Here is a 21,941-nt window from a genome sequence, read left to right as displayed (position 1 = left end):
AATGAAAATATATTTAAAAAATTATTATTTTATTTACTAAGAGTTAGTATATTTTATAATATCACTAAAATATCACTATATCTCAAATAGCCGGAACAGTATACTGGTTTTAAAATCTGGATTGTAAAAACACTCAAGATTAGAAGGCTTTTGAATATTATAATCTGTTATTTGTTTTTAGGTAAATGATAACTAGGAAATCAGGAAAGATTAATTTGATTTAAAAGAAAATTAGCCCCTGAAAAATTCATTCCAGTTTTTACTACCCATAAGTTTATGTATCAGACATGCATAGACAGAAGTATCTATTTTAGGAACCTCCAATCCATCTTGTAATTACAGGGTATTATTAGTACAAATGATATATATCATCATTGAGTTTTGATTGATGAGTTGATCATCATTAAGTTTTGATATCATTATTAAATCTCGGTTTTTTTTTCTCCCAATTTTTAGACTATTCTGGATAGAAATTCACGAAATCTGGTCCCTTTATTATTTTAAAATCAAACGTGTGAAATTTACTCTGTTTTTTTTATTGTAAAATATCTCCATTTTCGTACATTAGTTGATTCTCTTTTCCACTCTAGACCTGCATCTGGTCAAATAAATTTTTATGATCTATTTTCGTTTATTGGTGTCCAAATGTTGATGTATATTTCAAAATTGACTCCTGAATAAAATACCAATCAATTAGTTTAGAATACAGATTAATTTAATTGTATTTGAACTCATAATTTTTGAAAATGAATTGTGTTAAGTGCTGAAGGATCTAAGATAAATAGTTTACGACTTCAAACTTTTTTAAATGGCCCTGCTTGGAATCGTGACTCGCTTTTGAATATCATGCCATGGATTAAGCAATATAAATAATGAGACTGTAAATATAAATTTTTACTAAACAAGTTAGTTCCATGTTTTTTTTAAATTATATATTTTAATTCATAATTTTTATAAAACCCATTACTATTACTGATGGAATAATTATTTGGTAACATTCGGTTTAAACTTTTTAAAAGAGAACTTCACTCATTACATAGATGAAATTAATTAAGATAAGAATCTGTAGAAATTTTTATATATAAAAAAAGGATATTTTTATGAATTATCAGCAATTTTCATACGCTGCAACGAATTTATTTTCTTTTAAATGTTATTTGAAACGTTACTGATGAAACGATAAAATAATAGAATCATATTGCCACTCAGATGAAATTAATTAAGATAAGAATCTGTAGAAATTTTTATATATAAAAAAAGGATATTTTTATGAATTATCAGCAATTATCATACGCTCCAACGAATTTATTTTCTTTTAAATGTTATTTGAAACGGTACTGATGAAACGATAAAATAATAGAATCATATTGCCACTCTATAAAATCTTAGTAAATAGCTAATTGTGTATGCCTGTTTGATAAAAATTCAAAAATAAACAGTGATTTAAAAATAATTATATGAAAGATCGGTAACTGAAATAGTTTTCAGCTACTTAAACACCAGTTGCATTTCTGCATCTACTAATAATAAGAGAATGCGCGTAATTTTGTACGTCGGGGCTCCACAGAACTGACCTAAAGCTGCAAAATTTAATGCAGATATATTTTGGAATGCGAATGTTTAGTTAGAAGTATTTTTTTTTAATTTGATAAAAATTATATTTAAATAGACATTAAGATTTTTTAGTTTTTTTTGCGCTATCACTTCGAAAAATATTATTGAATTAAAACCGATATTTGTACCATTTTAAAATCTAAAAAATTATTTTCTAAATGATATCATGCAGTCTTTACTTGAATTTTAACAACTTTTAAAAATATAATATGAATAATTTTTAACATTACAGTTCATTGATACGTTGATATATAAACCATTTTATATTTTATTGGCCTTAATATTCATTGCTCAATTTTCTTGTATTGTAGAAAACTAAATAAATTTTTGTACATTATATCCTATGATTACATTAGGAATAAGTAAACGAAGTTACAGTATAATGAATGGCAGTTTTCATTCCAAAAGAGAGATTACCCGACATTATAGAAAGGAAAGAAGGATTTAATGACATTATAAAATAACTTTATTAAGAAAGTTCATTTATACATTGAACGGAACAAGTGTAAAGTTAATAAAATAACATGGCTTTAATGTCTATCAAAAGTTGATTTTTAAAAATACTTATTTGGGGGGGGGATATGAAGAAAATGAAGGTTATGTATAAGAGATTTAATTGAAATTTAACATAACCTATATTTCTGTCAAACTAGCTGGCTATCAAAGGCAGCTGATAAATCTATAAAACTGTTATGATAATTTATATACAGACCAAGCCAAACAATTGTAACGAAAGTTTTTAAAACTTACTAAAGGTGATTGCCATATTTACCGTCGCAGCATCTTTGAATTACGTATTTGTTTTATCGCTCAAAAAGTAAATTATCTACGTAATTAAGAAAAATGGAATACATTTTTATACTTAACGTTTTTCGTTAATCCTATTTTTCTTTGCAAAATAGTTTAAACGAAAAAATCTTTTGATCCATTATTTTAGTGTTGTGAACAAAATGAAATTAATGTACAAGAGATTTAATCGAAATTTTGCATAACCTATATTTCTGACAAACTAACTGGCTGTGAAAGGCAGCTAATATTTCCATACAGTTATTTTAATAGTTTATACATATATCAAGCCAAGGAATTTTATGAATGTTTTTTTTTTTTAATTTAGTGAAAACAATTATCATATTGACAGTCGCAGCATTTTTGAATTGCGTTTGCGCCATATCGCCCAAAAAGAATTCTATATGCATAATTGAGAAATTAATATATTTAACGTTTTTTCGTTAATCCTATTTTTCTTTGCAAAATAGTTTTAGCGAAAAAGTTTTTTGATCCATTATTTTAGCGTTCCAAAAAATTTTCTTCAGAAAAGAAAAAAACTATTTAATTTTGTGAAAAGCGTGCAATTCATGTGAAGCAACGAGAAAGGAGGTAGTATCTATAAAAACACCATGGATGCTGTTATTTTGTTTCTTTTATTTAATTGAAAATATGTCCGAATAACTGTTTTTTTCACAGGTAAGCTTCTTATCTAATTTGGCCATTTTTATTACTAGTTAGCAGCTACATTTTTCTTCCTATTTCTTCTATCATTCAATAAAGAAGTCCCGTTAACTTAAGTTCGCATTATCGAGAATTGTTTTCGAAGCCGATGAAAAATTTCCTATTTTCGAAAGAAATATTGTTTACCTTTCCGCGCGTACGCTATTTGAGCAAGTTAATGAAAATACTCTTTATTTTTATTCAGGGGGGCCATTTTAGTTTTTCATTAAGGGGAGGAATAAGCAAAACTGCTCTTCTCTCAGAGCAGCTCTTCTAATAAAAGAAGAGAGAGAGAGAATCATCCTGAAATCTTTTGCGAAATATATTACGTCGCTAAGTAAACACATTTTAGCTCGCACCAGCCTCCCAAATAAATTTTTATAAATATGTCTTCTGTTAATTTTATTTTTATTGTTCAATTATATGACCGTCTATGGAAAACAAAATAATAAAATTAAAAAAAAACACTACTTCTGGTAGGGGGGAGGAGGAGAGGGAAGGAAAAAGGAATTGAAACGAAGAGCAACTTCCTGGTTTTAATCTACCAACATTGAAGCAAGCACACACAAAACGCAGACGACATTTTTGTTTTTCTTAGGTCCGAAAAAAAAATTAAAGTGTCTTTTTCAAAAGGCAACGGGAATTGCAAATAGTTTTTTTTTTATTTTTATATATTTTTTTAGTATTTTATTTTATATATATAAACCTTCATCTTCTTTTCTCCTCTTTTTTTTTTTTTTTTTGCTTCTCCATAACAACAACAAAATAAAAATAAAGAAAAGAAACGAATTAAAACGCTTAAAGAAGAGAGTGGCAGTTAAATATATGGGGGGTCGACGACGAAGAAGAAAAGGCGGAAGGAGGAGAAGGAGTGGGGAGGGGGGAGTGATTTCGAATTTTCTATCGAAGTACAAATAAGTGCTAAACCTGCTAAATGAGAATCGGGCCAAAATGTCTCAATCCAGAAAACTACGTATATATTTATATAGAGCGAAAAAGGAGAGAGTAACAAAAAAATAACTGAAGACCTTAGAAAGGTAAGGGGACAGAAAAAGAAAAAAATTAAGAAATAAAAAGAAATCTTTCAGTAAAAACTGACGCAATCAATTTTTACTCTTTTGTATTTCAGGTTGTGTGGATGATGCTGATGATTTAAAGGATTTTTCCCCTCTCCTGTTTTATTATTTATTCCCGTCTCTTTTTCCCAGTTATATCAGGCAGTGCGTCGCCCAAATTAAAACCTGGGTTTCATTTCCTCTTCATTTCTTCCCCCCTCCCCCTTCTCCCACATATCCTACTCCCCCCCCCAAGAAACTCAAATATATATCCCAACCCCAGAAGAAGATTGTGTTTATTAAAATCGCCTCTTAGAAAAATCCCCCTTAAAAACGAACGAAAAAGAAGTATAAGAGAAATAATAAAACAAATAATACAGAAATAATAAAAATTACAGTAGCTATTCACCCCCTTTTTTTCCCTGCTGCTTAAAAGGTACAGATGGGGTAGTTTGAGGGTGGGCGTAGGGGGTGTAGGTCGAGATGGAGAAATAATGGACAGACCGACTCACGAATGAAGAGAGGAGGATACGAGTTTAAAAAAAATTAAAATATAAAAAAATACCCGAATGAACGCACGGAATGAAATGCATGCACAAAACAAACCTCGGAAACTGAAAGAAAAGTAAAGAAAAAAAAGAAAAACTAACAAGAAATAAAAGTTCGTAATTGAAACTTGCGCATACTTGCACAAATGTATTAGTCAAGACGGAAGGATACAGAAATTAAGCTGGACATTTTGTCTCTGACAGATTAAAATCATCTTTTATATTTTTAATTCTTTCTTGTGCAGTTTTCGGCGAAACAACACCAAGTTTTCATAGAAGAAGAAAAGTAATGAACAAAAAAAAATTTTTTTTTTCTTCTTTTTTTGAGGAGTTCCTGTTTACATCCCCTGAACTTTTCTATACTTATTTTATTTCAAAAATTATGTCAAATTGATTTTTCAAGGTGTCAGCCATCGTCCGTTTTGCTTTTTTCTGCGAAAAGTTTGCTTTTTTGTTGATTTTATAAATATCAGACCTTCAATTATCTTATATTGGAAAGGAGAAAAAATTTAATCAGTTTAACCAGACAAAATCCGTTTTCTTTAATATACTATTTTACTTCTGAATATTTAAAAATGTGATGATTCTGTGAAATATTTTGAAGTCAAAACTCTTACTTTCGATTCAAATAGAATTCTTTGCATGTATTTAAAGAAAAAAAAACATTCAAACAGTATGTTATATTGAATATTTTGATTGAAAATTTACATAAAGAAGTTGTACAAAGGATATATTATTATCGTAAGAATTTCTTCTCTATATACATAATAGATATTGAAAGATTGTGAAAATTGTGATGTGAAAATATTTTCTGGACATTCAAATTTGTAATATATTGAAAGTATTTTTTTTTTGTAATGCAGTTTTTATTTGAATTTCATCTACAAAGATTTAGATTCTTACGCTCTTTATTATATTTGTCTACTTTAAATTTCATCGAAACCCATGATTTGCAAACCTTTCACTGAAGATTAAATGGTTGGCAAAATATATCTACTAATAATAAAGGCGACCATATATGTGTGTAAGTATTTGCTCTTTGCTGGACAAATCGTTTGACCTAGAGCTCGCAAAGTCCGTGTGGATATATTTTGGAGGACGAAAATGTGCACCAAAGGACATTTAAAAAAATATTTATTAGAATTTTAAAGTATAAAAAAATTTAGTGTCAGTTTCGCGTTTCCTTGCTGTAATTCCCAAACGTATTAATTCACGAAACTGAGTTTTACAGTATTCAAAAATTATCTTTTTAATGGTGATAATTGAACTGTTGCTCAATTTTTTTTCTTCTGAATTTTGACATTTAAAAAAAATTGTGTAATTTTCAACAATGGATTTTATTGTTGAATTAAAGGCCGAGCCATTTTCATTGTTCTGCCAAATGTTTAATCATGTGGTTTCCTTTTATGGTTGAAAGTTAAGGACGAAGAATTTTATTGCGTTTTCAGCATATAAACTGCATAAATATTGAAGTGGAATATGCCGTGAAAGTTAAAAGCTAGATTACCTGAGCAGTTACATTTTTAATAGCACTGTGGAATTTAACTATGTTAGACTGGTTCATAAACACAATGAATAAAACATGTATAAGACTATTAAAATAATCCTGCTTAATGTCTATACGAATTTAACACTTTAAAATATTTACTTGGAAATACCATGAACGTTATGTTGCGCGTAAGAGATTTAATTGAAAGTGAACAAACCAGTATACCATATTTAAAGTATAATATAAGTATACCAGTGAAAAAACCATATTTAAATTCTTAGTTATGAATTTTTAAAAATCAAAATTTGTACCTGAAATTATCAAATTAGGTTATAACTGATTTATTATTATACTAGTTCTGCTAGTTTGAGTTCAGAAGGTCTTATATTAAGTACAATAGTTTAGTTATTCAAAATATATCAAATGAATAGAAAGTAATGAACATACTCATGAAAAATTATTTATAATTACTTTATGCAATTAGAGATAATATAGTTTTATTTCAATAATTGCGTTCTTATCATATTTTAAAAAAATAAATAAGCAACCCATGAAAATTATCTTTACTGCGTGTTGTTAATTATTATATTTCCTTTACACGAAACTGATCCACAAATAACTGTAAAAAGAGTCCGAGATAAAGGGGGAAAAAACTAGTAATGAAAAAAAAAGCGAAAATAAAAAGGAAGCCAAACCATTAAAGTGTGAATTCATTTTAATTGCAGTCATGACGAAAAATAATAACAGCTTCTGGATTTTCATTAAAAAAAGAAAGACAAAGGCAAAAAAAAAAAAAAAAATCGTATGTGCACAGAGACGAATAGCGGCAAATCAACAAGGAAGACAAGGGGAGGTACGGACAAAAAAAAAAGGCCCATAAAAAAACAACGAAACGAAACAAATAGGAAGACGAAGAAGATGATAAAAAAAGGGGTCTTCGAAACAAAAAGAAAAGAATTTTTGAGTAATAAAAATAATAGAACTATTCTGCCGGCTTGATATACAGGGGAGTTTAAATGTGTTTTGGGACCGAAAAACCGTTACCATAGTGATAGTTCCCAAACAACAGTAATATCTATTAAATCTATTAGTTTTTAGTTTCTGCAATGTTTGTCCTGCCTCTAGTTCATCCGAGGAAGGACTTTTTGTAGTTATTTTCCGTCTCTTTTAGCGGAGAAATGACGGCAAACTTGTTTACTGAGGACAATCAAGGTGATCAGCGGATGGTCACTATGGAAACCGTGTTTCGGTGCGAAACTAGGAAGAGCATCGGATGATGGGTGTAAGCAGATTGTCTAAGAAATGTGAATTGTGTTATTATTCTTAGCACATTGACGTGATTGTTTTCTTTTTCTTTTCTTTTTTGTCGTTTTTTTTTCTTTCCTTCTCTTTTCTTTTCTTTGACTGGGTAACAGGGAGATGAATTGTGATAATAGGAAACGCTATTTGGAAAATGTTGTGAATTTGTTCTGCTTATTTAATTATGTTCCTTAAGCATTCGCTGGTAAAAGCATATTTTTGTAAGTTCTGATTAATTAGGTTTCCTTTCTATGAATATAATAATATTGTACTAAATGGGAGTGGAGTAGTTGATTGGAAAAAATATGTTTTGGAATGGGAAATTTAACTGTAACGATTAGAGAACTTTTCTCATTATAAGGAATTTTGATGTAAAAGTCTATTAACCCTCTGAGTGCGTAATTCTTTAAAATAACTATGTAGATCCGATATTTGCAAATAAATTCAAATATTTTTCAAACTAAGTGAATTGATACTATATCTTATAATCATATTATACAATAAAAATCTGTAATCGTAAAAGTATACACTCTAAACTGCGAAAAACTCAGGATGTAACAGAAAACGGACTGATTGCCAATCCGCGGAAATCGCGTGATACGCAACTGGAGGGTTAATCTTGTGCCATTTTATCCTATAACTATTTATTGTTAGTTATTTTCTTGTATTAGTAATAGCCACTGAATATCTGGTTACTTGTTTTTGAATGAATATTTTTTTAAAAATTTCTTTTATTCGTTATTGTAAATTTTGGCTTGGAGAATCGACAACGCAATGAAAGTTACGAAAATTTCAGTTATACCACTGTCAGTGGTATATTAATATCGTTTTATAAATGTAAAGTTAACCCTCTGACTGCGTAAATTTTTAAAATCACTATTTAGATGCAATATTTGTAAATAAGTTCAAATATTTTTCAAACAAAGTGAACTGATACTATATGTTCCACGATAACAAAATAATATAATAAAAACCTGTAATCGCAAAAATAAACTCTTAACTGCGAAAACGCAGGATGCAATCGCGGGATACGCAGCTCTGAGGTTAAATATAAAGTCTAGGACATATCTGAGCATGTAATATCAGAAACTTCAGAATCATTGCGTCCGTAAAGTTAGTATATTCTTTCAAACAACAGGTTCTCATATTTTATACATACAAATAACGTAAGATATCAGATTGTATATATAAGAAATTTCGCTAGTTAATTGATATTTTCAGTATTTTATTCTGTATTGCAATTGGTCTCTCTTGTTAAGTGTTGTATCTTCCATATTTTATATCCTAATTCATAACTTGATTGCCAAAAATCTATATTGATTTATAAAACTAATAATGAATCAAACATGCTCTAAGAAAATGCTCATCTTAAAATGAAAATTAAAATAAGGCATTTTGTTGAGTTGCTTCAGTTCTTTTTGAAGACTACGCTATTAGTAATTAGCTGATACCGCCGGTCGGAAAATTAATACGACTTGATCTTCAAAATCTATCGGTTTAATTATTTTTTTAAGCTTCTAAAGAGACTCCGTATCCTTAAATTTACTGAAATGCTAAGAAATGGCAATTTTACATAGAACAATCGCAGATCTCTAAAATGTAATGCAATATGTGACAGCAGAAACAGAAATTTATCATAAGATTGCTATACGTCTTGAAACTAATAAGAAATCTGTAGGAAAAAGAACAAATACGCTTAGTTGGATAATTATAGTTCGTTAACGAAAGATTGAAAGAACAGAAACTTTTCATGGAATAGTTGTATATTTTTAAATTGTAATAAAATCCGTAACAGAACAAACTGATACATTACTTCGAACAATTTTTAGAACTTTAAATGAAATAGATACATTCCTTGCAACAGTTTTTTAGATCTTTAAATTATCATGGAATCTGTAGCAAAGGAAACGATACGTTCTTTGGAACAATTGTAGATCTTTGAACTGTAATGGAATCTATGACGGAAGAAACAAACTAATGAGACAGTTGTAGAATTTTAAATTTTAATGGAATCTTTATAGAAGAAACTGATACATTCCTTCGAACAGTTTTTAGATCTTAAAATGAAACTGATATCTTCCTTCGAACTATTTGTATATCTTTAAATTATAATAAAAATTGTAGCAGAAGATACGGAAGAACTGTAGCAATGTCTTTAAACTACATTGGAATCTATGACAGAAGAAACAAGCGTTTCAATGGGCAGTTGTTGGTCTTCAAACTATAATAGAATCTATGATAGAAGAAATTAAATCTTTTCATGGGACAGTTATAAAATTTTAAACTATAATGGAATCTATGATAGAAGAAATTGAATCTTTTCATAGGATAATTGTAAATCTCAAAAATATAATGGAATATGTAGCAGAGAAACTGATACGTTCCTTGGAACAGTCATAGATCTTTAAACTATATTGAAATCTATGATGGATGCAAAAGCTTTTCATTGGACAGTTGCAGGAATTGAATTTATACCAAAAGAAACGAGACCTTTTCATGAGACAATTATAAACTTTTAAACTATAATGAATGAATCTATGACAGAAGAAACAGAAACTTTACATAAGACAGTTATATATCTTAAAATTGTAATGGAATCAATGGACGTGACAATTATTCGATGAATTCTGTGATTGTCGTTATCATAGAAATACCATGCCTAGTTGATATGACAGTCATATGACGGGTAACATCTGATTGTGCCTTATCTATGCCTGTTGTGATCTATCCTTGTTCTTTTATTTACCCTGTATTATGTACAATATATATATCAACTTTAAACTGACACACAAGGCGTATTAGATGTGTGTCACATGATGCAGGTAATATATTTATCTATTATTGAAATCATTAATGAGACGATAGTTTTTAAACTGATGCACACTAAGTACTAAATGTATATCACACGATGTACATAATACATTTAACCATTATTGAAGTCACTAATGAGACGATAGATTTTAGCGAACAGAATAATTTATTGATATCAAGTGGAATTATCCATTGAGCAGTAAAGTCAAAAGTTTCAAATCCTGGGATTGCATTACAATCTTAGCAACATATCGGACGAATCATTGGGTTCTTAGGAACTCTCAGAGAACGTTGAGACTTAATAAAATTAGCCGAGGAAAAAATACACCTTTGTAAAAAAATATCTCAATTTATCAATAAAGTCTCACAGATTTCCTACATTTGAAGAACATTAAACTAACCCTTTCGATGAAGCTAAAAAGGATTATAAGACTGTCGATAGCAAAAGAATGGAAAGAGAGAAAAAAAGAAGCAGCGTAATCCCGTCCATCATTTCTTAGTTGACTAAACAGCTTTAGTAGCTATTAGCAAAAGCATAACCTCTCCGAGAAGCGACAAAAATCGAATGGAAGGGAATCCCCGCACTCAGAGGCGATTGAAAACATGTAAGTACAACTCCCTCTCAATCCCGCTTTTTTCCCGACGGATAATCAATTTTTAACGCAAGCTCTCAACCAAAATGAAATTCCACTTATATCCTTTAGGAAACAAACTTTTCTCCGTACACGGTTCAAGCTAAAAAGTGAAATCTTTTTAAAGCACCGTTCGTTATTTATTTACAGACGGGATTTTGTTTTTGTCAGTTTTTTTTCCTTCTTTTCTGCGTCTTTTTCTGCGATTTCTTCTTCTTCTTTCTCTCCCATTGGCTGTTTTTCTTTTTCTTTTTTTTTCTATTCCGTCTCAATTCTTTTATTTCGATGATCACTCTCTAGACTTTAAATCCGTATTGAACCGATAACAGGAATCACCACAAAATGTTATTATATCGAGGGTTTTTTTGGGGGGTGTAAGAAAAAAATAAATAAAACAATAATCTTTTTTTCTTCTTTTCTTTTTATTTCTTTTACTTTCTGGAGCAAAAGTCGAAATGGATTGGGCCATAAATTTATCCCTTCCTCGCTCTTGGATATGGCCTTCTTAAAAATTGGTGTTCAGTTTGAAGAGGATCGTTTTGAGGGCGAATGTTTCTGCATCATCTTTTTTAGATGTTTGGAGCAGGTGAATTTAGAAAATAGAAGAAAGAAGAAAAAGAAAGGAAGAAAAAAAAAGGTTTAGTCTCAAGTATATGCCGTGGAGAAAGTCGCTTTTTAGAATTTGGTCTCATATTTTTTTTTAGAGTTTTTGAAAACGGGTTTTTATTTATTGCAATTGAAGCCACCGAGGAAAAAAAAGCTTAAATTCTATTCGTGCCTCTTGTTATAAACATCGTAGTATGGTAATATTTTAAACTTGAATCGTCTGTTTTAAAAACATTTTTTTTATTTTTCTTTTAATTACAGAAACAGCAGTATACATACAAAAAAATGTATTTATAGGGCATAGAAGAGGTGCGGATAAACTAGCAACGAAAATTGATTAAATGCAGAACAATGAAAAATATCGCTGTGAAATATGCTTAAAAATTTATGAAAATTGGAGGACAGAATTGTGCTGAATTAAAAGGTATCATTAAAAAGCTAGTTTTAAGAGTTAAAAATTTTTAATGATTATGATTTTTGCGATGGAAAGTTATAATTAAATTAAATTTTGTGTAATTCTCTCTATCCAAGTACTTATCCTCAATTTCCGTGGGTTTGAAGTTTTTATTTTCCTCTGAATTCCCTGAAATATTTTATTTATCTTTTGCTCTTTGAGATTCAAATTATATTGTGCTGTTATAGATAATATATAACTAAAAGTTCTCTTATACGAACTCTCTCTTATCTCTTACAATATATCTTAAAAAATATACGAATTTCTTTGAAACCCTTGTATCTAAATAGAGATGTAAATAAAACATCTTTATTTAGATACAAGGATAATACTTTGAAATTAGAGGGTTAAAAACTTACAAAAAGAATGACTCCTAAAATAGCCTTGAGAACTAACTTACCAGATCATTGATTCGTTTAAAACTATATATGATCAAAACAAAATAAGTTATATATTTTAAATTAAACAGATAAAATTTGATGAATTAAATTCTAGCTTTATGATTGTACGTGATATATAGTTAAAAATTAGCTAATAAAAGGGTTATTTATTTAGCGCATCTTGTGAAAAAGATGCGCTAAATAAATATTCATTAAAATTTCAATATATTGTTCTGCATTATGTTTGCTCTTTAATTGATGAGGTCGAAGTGAGCAAAAATGTCTCCTGCAACATGGAATTATCATATGAATTGGCAGGATAGTGGATAAGAAAAAATACAACATATAATTTTTCGAAGACTGTAAGATTGATTTCGGATTTGTTCCCAAATTTCATTGATGAATGTTCGTGTTATCTTAATAATATCATTATGACATCCATCTGAATTATCCAAGATTATTTTTAAAGTAGTAAGTTTTGAATCATATATGTTCCTTCGAAATTTCATTGATGAATGTTCGTATTGTCTTAATAATGTCTTTATGACATCCATCGGAAGTACCCAAGATAATTTTAAAAACAACAAGATCCTTATCATATATGTTTCAAAATTTCATAGGTAAATGTTCGTGTTATCGTAATAACATCATTATGACATCCATCTAAATTATCCAAGATTATTTTTAAAGTAGTAAGATTCGAATCATATATGGTCCTCAAAATTTCGAATATTCAATTATGACTTTGAATCATATCATTTTAGTATCTATCTGAAATATCCAAAGATTATACAAGACTTAGTCTTATATTAATCTTATATTGACCAGTTAACTGTTTTTGACGAATATACTCGTCATTAAAAAAGTACTACATTTTGTATTATGATGATTTGATTCGTTAGGAGTAATAAGTAGTAACATCGCTAAATTTTTGCGACACAGTTTAGATACACATTTTCCGAAGAGGTCGAAACAGTTAACGGGTTAAAAATATATAACTTTTATAGGATAGAATATTCTTAATACTACAGTGGAATTTATAACTTGTTAATAGTTGTTATTTGTATGAAGTTTTCATTTTCTACAGCCATGATTTTAGTAGAGAGAGATTTAGACCACTAAGATGAGTTTATCCTAAGGCTGCGTAATTCTTTAAAATCACTATTTAGATGCGATGTTTCCAAATAAGTTCTAATATTTTTCAAAGAAAGTAAATTGATACTACATGTTACAAGATAATAATATAATATAATAAAAATTTATAATCGTAAAAATAAACGCTCTAAACTGCGGAAAACGCGGGATGCAACTGAAAATGGACTGATTGCCAACCTGCGGAAATCGAGGGATACGTAGTTGGAGGGTTAATGAAATGTGGTTTTGCATGTGATACTCTGTATTCTCTTGCTGCATGAAACTTTCACGAAACTTAAAGAGAAACATTACTTTTATTAATCGGATTCTGTGTGTGTTGCCGACATTGACTGTCTTCGCATTTAGCGCTTAAACCATTCACTGGCATCAAGTATCATTGCCCAGTGTGCTTTTTTCCTGTTAAAACAATCCTGTAAATAAATGAAACCCTTTTCCTTCGGCGGAACCGGATCACGTACCAAATGAGCAGTGGTGCGACCAGCTATTTTTCAGGACCTTTGCTTTTCATATTGACGTCCGTCCAGTTTCCATGGCGTTGGTAACTAACAAACAACCTAATAGCGTAATACGTACTTTTGTGGTCAAGAAAAACCGGGATGAGAGGGGAAAAAATAATAAATGTATATTACTTTCTTTTCTTGCTTTTTTTCCACCCTTTTCTGATCCATGTTACACATTTTGGAAACCCACAATTTGTTTGAAACAAGTCCGAAGTATCTGTGTGTGTGTGTGTGATTTATCGCCGAATGAACTCCGACATTTTGTGGTGGCGGTGGCTTTATTTTTGGCCGGCCTGGTTATTATTATTTTTTTTACGAATGCGATTCTCTGGTTGCCGAACTTAATCCGAATAAAAGGGTTAGCTGTGTTAAAGCAGAACATGTACTAATAAAGAACAAAAGAATCACTAAATGGAAGTTGTGTTGAGCGCTGGAGGCGTAGTTTAGTTTAGTTTGGTTAGATTAGCGCTATCCATTTTGAGGAACTAAGCGTGCTATCGAGGGGACAGAACACTGTAGTTTTGAAAGTGTTCGATGATGAGGATGACATTTGAATTCATATTACCTTTTTCCAAAATTTCCACACCCCACCTAGAGTAGTAGACCACAATTGATGTAACGTGCATCAAATCTGTTAAATATTGAATCTTCATTTGAATCTCTTTTCTCACATATTGAAGTATTTTATTTCTGCTGTAAATATTGTTAAGGAACATTAACGAAAAGATGACAAATGAGTAAAAGATTTCAAACTGTAATAATATTGAAATCAATAATATTTGTAGTAGTCTTTAAAAAAATAACAAAGATTTACTTTCTCAAATATTAAATATGCAAAGGAAAAAGTATCATATTCTTTAAAAAAATTTCGAACTCGAAGAATCTTTATGTTTTATATTATTGCCGTGTCCAAAAAGCACATTTTTGGAATCATATCTGTCTGGTAACGCAATAACTCAAAAATGTTTTGAGACAGATAGTTCAAATTTGGTATACAGACTTAATATAAAATTCGTAGATTTTTAACAATTTTTTTAACGGAATCCATTCACTGGAAGTCTGTCTGTCCGGCTGTACAAATGCAAATAAGCACGATATCTTGTAAACGAAAAAATCAAAATGGATAAAATTTGATACACAAATTTAATATCTAAAGTGTAGATAAATATCGAATTTGGAACCTAATATCTGAAGGGGTAGACCATCGGTCTGTATTTTTTCAAGCATATAAATGCAATAAATGAAAAGCTATCTGACTAAAACATATCAAATTTGGTATGCCATTTTATGACTACATTTGTAAGTCTATGTCAAGTTTGATTTTAATCGTCAGGGGTAAAAGTGTCCAAAATTCACATACAGTCTGCTACTTTTGTACTAATTGTATCCTAACGATACAATTAGTATCGTTAGGATACAACGATTAATTATTAATGATAACAAAAAAGTGTCCAAAATTCAAATTCAGTTTTTTTGGTACTTTTATATTAATTGTATCCCAGCGATTAATCGTCAAAGATAACATGTTAATAGGCTGTTTCGTAATTACTATTCACCAACGATTTTTTAAAATTTTGGAATTGGTTAGGAAATGATATAAATTGTAGCATGATATATTTTAAATGTTGAAACCTTATAGTTTAGCAATCAAATGCTATGTAGAATTAATCATTGTTTAATTGTACATTATTATCTCACTTTTGCATTTCTGTCTTTTAACACTTACCTGTCATTTATAATAATTTTTATTGGTACACTCAGATTCGTGGTAATTAATGTAGTTGATTTCTCGCAATTTACATTGCTTTATATTATTATTCCTTTAAAAATGTAAATTATTATTGTATCGTAACGTATATATAACGTCAAACGTAAGATATTATTGTATTTATATTATCATCAAAATTAACTATGTTTATTTTATTAAAAGCAATAAATAAAAATATTAAAATTAAAAGAGAAAGGACGAAATTTATAACTCACTTTTATAATTGATTTAGAGCTATTAAATAATGATGAGATATAAAATTCAAATCTTATTCATTCCTCTAAAATATAACTGATTGATTTTGAAATTTAAGCATTAAAAAAAGAAGTAGATTTCAGTATTAAAAGCAAAAGTTGTGCTTTTGAATGTCTATTATAAAATCAAACGATGTAGTTAGTGCGCGTACAAACGTATTTCATAATTTACGAGTTAATAACAATACCGTAACAAAATATGGCATTTCTCTATATAAAATAAAAAGAATTCAATACTTTTTTATATGTTTTATTTATGAGTGTACACCTATTTACATAAAATAACTTTTAAATGTTCAAATTACTCATAAAATACCTTTTCTTCCCTATTTTAAAGGAAAGAAAGGACATTTCGATTTTCCTTAATTTATGTTTTTTTAAGCCTTAGTAATAATGTTACTTCTATGCATTCAGATGTGTGCTCACTCTCTACTTTCATTTATTCCAGGTTGTTCATCGGCTGCTGGAGCACAAGCCACAATGAAGCATCGGTGACTGCCATTTCATCCATTTATCTGCACAATTCACTAGTTATCCTCATCAGCTCTCAGTCTCTTCATTCACTGTTGTTGAAGTGAATCCTGCTTTCACAACAGCTTTAAAATAGCACCACCATACTCTTTAAAGGTAAGGGCAGATTATTGTTTAACGTGCATTAAAAATTCCACATTAATCGGTCTACTTTGAGGAAAACTCTCCATATAGATTTTAAAAATCGCTTTTATGACGAATGCTATAATTTAAAAACCTGTTTGATTATTTTCAGTCTACATCTTTATTTTCATTAATTTGTTAAATAGCAACTTTTGAAAATTCAACCTTTAACGTTCTATCGCTATAAAAAATTAACCAATAAAACTAATGTTTAATTGGCTAATTATAATAAATTTTATTAATTGGTGATAATTAACAAAAATTAATTAAATTCCTTAAAGGTCAGTGCCGTTATTTTGGTTGGTCGATTTGCAACCAAAATTAGTTGTGCCGATTTCACTAAAAATTTTTTTATATTGTTTCAGTAAAATATTATATTATATTAACCCTTTAAAGCGCCATTTTTTTCTAGTCATATTATGTTAAAATATTTTTAGGTTTGAAATTAGAATAAGAAAAGGGATTCATTTAGCTTATTAGAAAAATTTAATTTGATTAATTAATTAATTTGGTTAATTAATAATTAAGTAACAAATCAAGACACATCATTTTGTGTAAGATAAAGAACTGAAGCATCTAAGTTTCTGTCTTACTAAAAAAATTTGTCAGAACTGATGCCAACCTACATAATTTCATACAAAGATTGATAAATTTGGTGGGAAGCATATTTCCCACGGCCCTAGAAAGGGTTACGCCAAAAGTATGCAGGGAACCCAACGTCCGCGTAGTACTGCAAGTTCAGTGCTAAAGCTAATAGTAGCTTGATACGTCTATGATACAATAGCTAGCTTGATGCGTCTTGATATAGTGCTGGCTTGACACATCTATAATCCCTCCATGTAATCACCAGGGCTGTGTACTAGTGTCTAAATAATGTGGAAGTCATAGAAAACTTGAATAAGTGCTAGTTCTAGAAGTCTAGGTTTTGCTAATTGGTTTTGAAAGTACCAAGGTACCCGGGTTTAAGCCTACATGATTATGGATTCCATAGAAAAAAGGGAACATTTCTTGGCATTTGTGACAAAAGATTTTTTTTAGAGATATTTTCAACTCTTACTCCCATCCGAAACTTGAACATTTAGCCCATCAATGCCTGATATATTTGCTTTCAAAAATGTTTCGTGTGCTGGTTGCAAATAGTGTCTAATCGACTGAAAAAATATTTTAAAATATGTAATTTTAATTTTTTTATTTAATTAAAAAAAATGAAACGTTCCGGAAATGGGACGATCTTAAAATACTAGAAAATGTATAAAAAATTTAAAAATACATAATGAGTAAACTAAAGAATTGTTCATGGCAATATAATTTTCAAATTAAAATAAAATTATTCATTATTTTAAAAACTTACTTTTTTTCTTCTTAACATCGCGAACACCGTAACTCTTGAAGAATATTACAACAAAATAATTTTAGAGTACACTTTATATGATTTTTGGTCTTCCATCTGTTAATAACTAATTCAAATAAAAGCATAGAAATAGATTAATACAATTTTGAAGTCGAAATGCTTATTTATCTAAAATTGAAGCGTATTTTTCGAACCGTCCCTAAAGAGGGACGCTAGGCATTTGTGGTTTTAAGACTTTGGATGTATTGCCCAGCGTTATCTGTAACGTATTTCTAGCGATGTAGAAGTCTGAAATATCTGAAACAGTACAATATCTGATGATGAAGTGGGCTATCATTTTAAAAAATACAGTAGCAGTCGGTGAATAATTGTTTGCCCGTTGGATTAAGAATTTCTCTATTATCTTCTGTATTCCCTGCGTTTATGCCTATGATTATAATTTGATTCCAAGGTGAACTCACTAGTAGCTTTGCTTGCAAACACTTCATGACATTGCCTATAAAACTGTTCCAGAGACACTTAAATCTGCTGTCTATTCCATAGAATCTATGAACAGAAATGATATTTCTTCAAGTATTCTAGGACTCCATCATTGCCGGAGATGCTGTTGTCGTCATTGAAGGACTACAAGGGTTTTAAGCTAAGATCTGTGCCATCGGGTATAATTAATTATATGTTTGCCAATTCTGATTTTCCAACTTTCGTACACTATCCCATTTTAAAGCTATACAAAATCCGCTCGGGACAAGAAGCGCAATTTTGATTTGTGGTCGTTTAGCAGCTAGAATCCATTTACTGAAATTTCTATAATAGTTTTAATAGTACATTTGAGCTACTGATTTTCAATGAGCCCAGAATTCAATAATGCACTCAAAGGATCTAACACTCTTATTCCTCGTGCATCCCATATTGAAATCAGAATTCGAGTTTTCAGTTTCAATCTCAAACTGATTTTCTCTTTTTTTACTACTGTGAGAAATAAATAACAGATATAGATTGGGTCTTTTTTAAATTATGCTGATAAACTATTTACTTTTCAAAATTGTACATTATAGAATATTCAGTAAGAATAAAAAAAATTAAAATATTGATTAAAATTAAATAGCTGATAATTTTAAAAAAAAATATTTTAATCTATATTAATGTATTATTATAAAAATTGAAGATTCTTGAATTTCAAAACTTTTGCAATAAAATCTTGCACCATTTGTTATTTAATATATACGAAAAACTTTCGTAATGTTGAACTAGGCCATAACTGCAAACTTCGTCATATTTTCGAACTTTTCTTCCCCTTTAATCACTACGCAAATATTCTTATTTTAACTATTATTGTTTTTGTAGTGATTCTGTGGAAAGTCTAATTCCAAATAAATGGTGCTCTTATTATGGTGTAAGCTTTTCGATCCCCGAACAATTTAATCACCTTCTCCGCGCATATCTTAATTTCAAAAGCGATCTCGTATATATATTCTTCGCTTATCTCTTTTTGTTTCAACGTTTTTTTTCTACCCTCTTTCATGAAGAATAGATAGATCCGCAGCGTATTAAGTGTTATAGCTACTAAGCCCCAGTTGACGGTTACTCGATCGTTTTGGGAAACGAAGTAAAAAAAATTACTTAAAAATTGCCGCATTAGTGCAAATCTAAGCAACTTTACTTAGTTAAGATGGGAATAATTTGGCCATATTTTTTCCCACCGAATATCTAATTTTTTTTCCTTCTGTTCTTTTTTTTTTCTACCCGCCAAATCGCTTTATTTTTTAATCGTTCAAAGATTGAGTTTTTACCTTCCTTCTTTAGAAGAACGAGCGCTTGATTCCTTTGATTTCGCGTTGAGCGATGGTATTTGAAATGTCGATCGTTAACGGTTCTCTCGTATCTTAAAGCTATATATTTAGCCCCCAAAGTTCTATTACGAAACTTAGCACTACCCCACTCATTTCATCCACCCCCTTTTCCCTGCCTCCCCTTTGTTTTAAAACTAAATGACAAAAGACTTCCAGTGTGTGTGTGTGAAAAAAAAATTCCTCCACCACCCCACACGGAATAATAAAAAATAAAAATGAAAAGCCCTCTTATTTTTCATATCTCATTCCTTCACTTCTGATGAGATCGTAAATTGTTCTCTCCTAGCCGCAAAAAAAAAGAAAAGAAAGCCCATTACGGGTGCTATAGATGCAATTTTTTTCCCGTTCCCACCACCCCTGTTCAGCTTTATCCCCCTATACGTCGACTGTATTTAAGAGAAATAAGTAAGTTCTTCCCCTGGTGAGATAAACACCATTCTACGATGAGTTAATGCCTCCAATATACGGATTTATCTACAGCACTTCATCGTTTTCCAGCAATCAGTCAGTTATACGTGCTCCTTCCTTTTTTAAGAAGTAATCACTAATATCCTTTCTTTCCTTTCATTTTTTTGGTTTTTATTCCCACATCCTTGATGATGTATGCAAAAATGATAATTGCACTTCCCAGCAGAATGCGTGTTTGATTTCCTGGGCGAAAATGCTGAACGCCAAATTATTCCTTCAGATTTATATAGAAGGGGAATTATTGGCTAGGAAATGTTATCGGGAAATAATGGCTTCGATTGGTTGGAAGGTTTGTCTTGAATTAAACGGTAAGAAGTTGATATTGGAATTCTCAGGGTGGGGGTGGGGAGCAATTAGTGCAGTCGTAAGCCTTGAAAACTTGTTTTTAATTGATCGGTTGATGGAGGAGAAAGATTGTTTTTTTGCAGATTGAAAACATTCTTAGAGACACCAATGGAATTTATTTCGTATCTGTAAAATTTGGTATTTTTTGATAGAAACTGAATTATTATTTCATTAATATTAATCAATCAGCCATCAAATCTAAGTTTCAAAAGATCAGAACTCAGTTCTATGACATTCATAAAATATTCATATGAAGTGCGGTCGCCAAAATTAAAAATTTTTTGCCGATCTTTTTCAAAGTGTCATAATTTCGACACATTACAGATTATGGAGTTTTTGAGAATTTTTGGTCTGTTAGTGTAGTTGATGAGAAAATGCAGCTTAAGTCTTACTAAAATTTTATTTTGTTAAAATTATCTGGATTTCAGAAACACTGGAATTTAGGAGAATTCTTGGTCTTTAAATTTTGGAATTTCGGCAACTCTTAAAAAAGTGTCAACTATGCAATGCTCAAAGAAATTATATAAATTTCTTTATAAAATTTCATTGCTGTTATGAAACAACCAAAAAAAAATTAGTAGTGGTACAAAAATAAACAAGAAAATATTTGTTTTTGAAAAATAAAAACAAGCCATTAATACCGGTGTTATTAAGAGTTGTAGCAATATCGAAAAATGTTTGAAAACGAAAAATATCCCGAGATGTGCTTTATTTTTAATCTTCTTTTTGTTCAAGCTAAAATAAAAAAAAATTGGTAAGATACGTTTTGATCCTTAATATTATACTTTAAGGGTTTTATTATATCATGCAGTCAAAAAAAATTTTAAAAATAAATGTTTTCATACAATAGTAAAAAAGAATGTGTTAAATTTTGTAATCTAAACTACTGTTCTAGTAATTTTATTTCCAAGTTTTTATATCAATATAATGAGAAAAAAAAACTTTTTATTGTTCTTTTTGACTAAATTAGTTGGCAGGATTGTTTATTATTTTAAATATCGATCGCGGACAGATGTTTTCAAATTCTCTTTGTAAATTTCATATTAGAATATTTCAATCTCTAAATAACAAAGATTTTTTGCCTAATATTATTTTTTTTTTCTTACTCACAGCCTGATGTTTTAGAATTTTGAAATTATACATGCTTATGTGCTCTTGATAGCGGTTTACTGTTTTAATACCTTTAGATCTTAATTATTAGTTGTTATATTAGTTAATGA

The 21,941-nt window shown here is 29.6% G+C and overlaps 1 protein-coding gene across 8 annotated transcripts in view; it reads left to right on the top strand.

The window, feature by feature from the left end:
- The window catches only part of LOC129987925 (forkhead box protein P1-like), a 536,440-nt gene that overhangs the window by 234,483 nt on the left and 280,016 nt on the right, over nucleotides 1–21,941 (top strand). For all 8 annotated transcript variants that reach the window (XM_056095928.1, XM_056095924.1, XM_056095925.1 and 5 more), the window contains one exon: nucleotides 16,502–16,680. The gene's annotated coding sequence lies outside the window, so the exon portion shown is untranslated. The remainder of the gene's footprint in view (nucleotides 1–16,501; nucleotides 16,681–21,941) is intronic.

This window comes from Argiope bruennichi, chromosome 10 (assembly GCF_947563725.1).
Source record: "Argiope bruennichi chromosome 10, qqArgBrue1.1, whole genome shotgun sequence".
Lineage (NCBI taxonomy): Eukaryota > Metazoa > Arthropoda > Arachnida > Araneae > Araneidae > Argiope > Argiope bruennichi.
The sequence above is the reverse complement of the archived record's forward strand: the minus strand, read 5'-3'. Positions and strand labels throughout refer to the sequence as shown.